This window comes from Mastigoproctus giganteus, chromosome 13 (genome assembly GCF_048544385.1).
Source record: "Mastigoproctus giganteus isolate SK-2022 chromosome 13, ASM4854438v1, whole genome shotgun sequence".
Classification (NCBI taxonomy): Eukaryota; Metazoa; Arthropoda; class Arachnida; order Uropygi; family Thelyphonidae; genus Mastigoproctus; species Mastigoproctus giganteus.
In genome coordinates this window covers 87,553,424-87,559,227 of record NC_143587.1, presented here as the reverse complement: position 1 = coordinate 87,559,227, position 5,804 = coordinate 87,553,424, and the positions used below count along the sequence as shown (strand labels likewise).

The 5,804-nt window shown below is 36.5% G+C and overlaps 1 non-coding gene across 1 annotated transcript; it reads right to left on the bottom strand.

Moving 5' to 3' along the window:
* Positions 1-1,296: 1,296 nt before the first annotated feature.
* Positions 1,297-1,415, bottom strand: LOC150076248 (5S ribosomal RNA). The gene has a single exon (XR_016547857.1). It is a non-coding gene; the product is annotated as a 5S ribosomal RNA (ribosomal RNA).
* Between the last annotated feature and the right edge of the window lie 4,389 nt (positions 1,416-5,804).

Here is a 5,804-nt window from a genome sequence, read left to right as displayed (position 1 = left end):
TTTCAGTGAAGACTTTCTATATTGGTGTATGTGGTGCCATCTATGAGATAATGCATGAACTTAAATATTTGTTAATTTGTCTGCCCTCTACGCAAAATTCGATTCTCCAAATTGGACCTCATAGGATTTATGCAGTAAGTGTACAATTTTAATATGAAAATATATTAATTAAAATATACGTTGAAGTTATTTTCTTTAAAATAAAATTTAATTTTTACATTAATTTAAGCAAAATAAAAAAGCATCAAAATCCCGGAAAATATTAATTTAAATTTTGTTAAATTTAAATTAACAATCTTTTAACAAAACTTCGGTTTACACAATTAAGCGGACAAGTATCTTTTATATGGGCGATCTAGTGTTGTCAAGTTGTACGAAAACCACACATTTTTTCGTGCCCCCCCCACACACACACACAGACTTTTGTTACTATTTTCAATTGAAAATTATTTGGAAGAGAATTTTCTTTTTTTTTTTTTAATTTTTGAAGAATTATAAACCAAAACAAATTTTCTGATTCCAAACCTCAAGCAACCCTCGCTCGAGATCGACTAACTTTGCTAAGTTGTGAAAAAAAAAAATAATAACAAATAAATAATAAATTCCTCGAGTTATTCACGGGATTCGAACTCAGTCTTTTTTACTTCGTGGTGAAAATAAATTTTATTTCGCTATCAAAGGGCACTACACTCCAAACATATTAAAATGAGCACGCACAGTGAAGCACAATACAGTTTCTTTGTAATTCAGAAATCTATTCTAGATGGTCGCAATTAATTTGTGACATTAGGGAAGGCAGAATGTCAATTATTGCTGTTGTCCAGCAAAATTATGGACTCGTGATAATTAGCGATGAAAACTTTCTTAGCAGGGAGGTTCTTATATTAAGCTTGTTGCGTTTGTTGTAGGCTTTTAGGTGCACCAGCAACTTAAGCATATAATAAGTCTGTAAATTGCGTGTGTTCTATGGTCGATTTGCTGTTTGCTGGACGGAAAAAACAAAAACAAAAAAAAAATATATATATATATATATATATATATATATACACTATCTATGCCCGAGTCCTAACTCAGTTACATTGCGAAAGAGGCCTATAAACGCTTCATTGACTGGATTCGAAATTGGGTTTTTTCCACTCGAGTGTGGGGAGGCTTATCTTTTACGGTTGTGTTTATATTATAAATCTGCTGCAATTTTCAGAGGTTTCAAAATTTTTCTTCTAGTATAAAGCTAAGATTAAATTTGGTCCAGTAGAAGATAAATTAAACTGTAATGAAAAAAAATTAAACAAAAGAAGCCAACTACACCCGGTATTCCCAGGTGGTCACCCTCCCAAGTACTAACCAGGCCTAATGCTGCTTAACTTCGGTGATCAGACGAGAACCGGTGTATTCAGCCTAGAATGATAGTTGGCTGTTGAAATCAGCTGTACTGCGTTTATTTATGGTGTACTTTGTTTGATGGTCACATTTTCGTTGTGATTTTTGTTAACTCGCGAACGCAAGTTACTCCCACCTAAAAACTGCTTGGAACGCGCCTAAAGAAGTTTCCCTTCAAAATTGTAAAACTAGTATAACGGGAACTGAAATCTGACCTCCACCAAATTACATCCAGTAAATACAACAAATACAATTACATTCATTGCGTCCTTTCAGAAGTGCATTTCTCAAATCATAATTATGACCTAAGATGCTGATTGCCAAAAATCCTACAACAACCTACTAAATTTCTATTATTTTAAGCATCAAAATCGTAGGGAACAATCAAATTCGTTACAGCACAAATATGCTTGACAGGTGCTTCCATCTAGGAATGATTATGTTAGTTAAAGCAAAGTACAACTCATTTGTAGTTTACATGCTTTATATCAGCGTTTCTCAACCTGTGTGCTGCGAGTATGCTTCAAATGTGCCGCGGAAAATGAAAATTAATAAAAAAAATTAATAATTCCAAGTTTTATAATAAAAATTAATTCCAACAAAAAAATTCGTTTATTTACGTTGCGCAGATTTATCGGGAAAGGCAATTAGAATTTTATTGCCGTTGTCCACTTCCTACTTGTGCGAAACAGGTTTTCCGCTTTAAAAGAGTTAAACAAAAAAAAAAAAAAAAGAGAGAGAGAAAGAGAGATAGACGATAAAAGAGGAGCTGAGGGTTAGCTCGGCGCCTCCGTAGCCAGGTGGGCAGGAGCAGCAGTGCGTAGCACACGCTTGTTGAGAGTAAGCCTATCTACAATAAATCCTCGTATTAAAAAACTGTGTGCCTCCCATCAAACCTAACCGTCTCACTGATTAAAACGTTATTGTATTTTCGTTTGTTTTTATACAATTATGTTAATTTTTTACATATTTTTCTTTTAAGAAAATCATATATGTTTCAACAATTTCTTTTAAATTTCATGTAAGTTCAAAAAAGATATATTAAAAGCATTTATAACAAGTAATAAGTGTATCATTAAATATACCCAACAGAAATAACTTCCCGTTTGTTAATATATGAGTAGAGTAGAGTACCACAAAATTTTAGCGTCTTTAAAAGTTTGTCGCAGAAACAAAAAAAGGTTCAGAAGCAGTGCTTTATATTATTTCCATTTTGCAATGCAATTAATAATACAAATAAAGCAGGCATGTCAAACTCGTTTTACACCACGGGCCATATAAGCTATTTTGCATTAGGCTGAGGGCCACATGCCTTCAATACTCAAAAAACAATAAACAAAATACAATTTTTAGAATTACTCTATTTAGTATATAGATAACCTGTTTTGTATCCTACGTTAGTTTTTAAATTAAAAATACTTTACAATATTTAATTTAAAAAATAAACAATAAAACCACAATTTATTATTATATCATTTTTTTAAAGGACACTTGGCTTCGTTTTCCACAAAGCAGATCATCAAAATTTGGTTGAATGTCTTGAGCTGATGTACTCATTAATTATTATTATTATTAGCCGTATGGTGCAAGGAAGTCTGAGGCTTTTGCTGCACCAGCCAAAAGAAAAAAATTTCTAAGTTACCCTGAGAGAGAGAGAGAGAGAGAGAGAGAGAGAGAGAGAGAGAGAGAGAGAGAGAGAGAGCAAAAGGGAATCACCAAGAAAGAGAAGAATAATGATAAAGATTGATGATAGATGGTGATCGGTTAATCTTGACCTTTCTGGAGATTTGTTATTTTTCATCGAAGAAAACTTCGCATAAGTATGTGCTCCCGAACATAGCCAGATATTCGTAGCGAAAGATAACATTTTAGGAAACCGATCTAGCAGTAGTAGTGGCATGTGATGCAAGAAAGCAAGTGTATGAGCTTATACAGCATCAGCCAAAAAAAAAAAAAAAAAAAAAAAAACACACACTGTTCCCTCCAAGTGCCTGTCCAGTTTCTCCTTAAATTTATTTAACCTATCAACTTCCACAAGGACAGATGGAAGTTTGTTCCAGCAATTAACCACCCGCTGGCTAAAGGCAAATTTCCGCACATCTATTCTACATCTGTCCTTTCTTAATTTGAATTTATGCCCCCTTAGGTTCGTAATCTGAACAAGTGGAAGGATCCCATCAGAATTCAGCATGCTTAACTCATTCAAGGCCTTACACACCTCGATCAGATCACCGCGCAGGTGCCTAGTCTCCAGCACTGCAATTTGCAGAACTGGAGACCCTCTTGGTAAGAGGATCCTTTCATTCCCCTCACCAATCTTTTGCCCTTCTCTGTACACGCTCAAGCAAATCTATATCCTTCCTAAAATGAGGCCTCCAGACCTGTACGCGGTACACAAGGCGTGGCCTGACCATTGCCTTATACAGAGGGACAATCACCTTTTTCCTGCTAGCAAAATTTCTATATACCATTGACAAAACCCCATGACCTTCCCTGGCAGCCTGTCTGCATTGCTTAGAAAACTTCATATCTGATTGCACAATTACTCCCAGGTCTTTTTCATTTTCTACCACCTTAAGTGTAGTACCACACAGTTGGTACATTTCTCTGGGGTTATTTCTACCCATATACAGTACTTTGCAATTGTCACGGTTAAACTTCAGTTGCCACTTCTTAGCTCATCGGCGCCTCCGTAGCCAGGTGGGCAGGAGCAGCAGTGCGTAGCACACGCTTCTTCATTAGACCGGGGTTCGAGCCCGTGACCACCAAATACGGAAAGGTCAGGGAATGACTACCGCATATCCCAGGAGCAATATGGCCTTAGTTGCTAACGCTCCTAAAAACCAAAAAACAAACAAACAATCTTAGCCCATCTGCCCAAATTATCTAGATCCTGTTGTAGTAGCACACTGCCATTACTGTCATTAACAACTCTGCCAACCTTTGTATCATCTGCAAACTTCGACATTAAGCCTAATATACCTTCATCAATATCATTGATAAATATAGAAAACAACAGTGGACCCAACACCGAACCCTGTGGGACTCCACTAATAACATTATTCCATGAAGAGCAGCACCCATTGATTACCACCCTCTGTCTTCTCCCACTTAACCATCCTTTTATCCATTGTAGCAACTTACCCTTAATACCATTCTGCTCCAATTTGTACAATGGTCTTCCATGCGCAACAGTGTCAAAAGCTTTCCTGAAATCCAAATCATCATCATCATCATCAACCATTTTCAATCCACTGCAGGATGAAGGCCTCTCCAGCAACTTTCCAGTTCCTTCTGTTTTGAGGACTGGCCATCCATTTACTACCCAAAAACTCATGAATTTCATCTATCCATCTCCGCCTTTGTCTTCCAGGTTTTCTTCTAGCTCCTCTTGGGTACCATTCTGTTATTTTCTTAGTCCATCTGTCATCATGTCTTCGAGCTATGTGTCCTGCCCAAGACCATTTTAGTTCTTTAGTTTTGATAAGAATGTCCTTTACTTGAGTTTGCTGCCTAATCCATGTGTTTCTCTTCTTATTTAACAGTCTGATTCCCAATATAATTCGTTCCATTCTTCGCTGTGTAGTTCCCAGCTTCTCTTCCATTCTTTTGGTGAGTGCCCAAGTTTCACTTCCATAAGTTATCGTGGGGAGTATACATTGATTCGTTATTTTACGTTTCAGACAAACTGGGATATTGCTCTTCAGTATGTGACTATATTTCCTGAATGCTATCCATCCAAAATTTATTCTTCTCTTGACTTCCAGCCATTTATCATAATTACAGCTAATAACTTGGCCCAGATAAGTATATGACTCCACCTTTTCAATTACTGCTCCTTCAATCATTATTTCCCTTTCCGTGGCATACTTGTTCATCATTACTTTTGTTTTAGCCATATTCATCTTTAGTCCAAAATCCTTACTAACTGTGCATAACTGATTTAGATTTTCCTCTAATTCCTTGGGATCGTGGCTTATGACCACAATGTCATCTGCAAATCGTAAATGGTTTAGGTACTCTCCGTTCACATTGACTCCTTTCTGCGACCAGTCTAATCTTCTGAAAGCTTCCTCAAGGGCAGCAGTAAACAGCTTTGGAGATATTGTGTCTCCTTGTCGAACTACTTTCTCGATTTTAAATTTCCTACTGTCTTTGTCTAGTCTAATAAAGGAGGTAGCACTCTCATATATTTTCTTCAAAATCATAATATGTGGGGTATCTATGCCTTGTCTTTCCAGTGCCCGAAACATTGCCTTATGCTGTATGGAGTCAAATGCCTTTTCATAATCCACAAATGCCAAGCATAATGGTGTTTTATGTTCATTTGCTTTCTCCATTAGCTGTGATATTACGTGAAGGTGATCCATAGTTGAGAATCCTGTCCTAAAGCCAGCTTGCTCTTTCGGTTGATTCTCATCAAG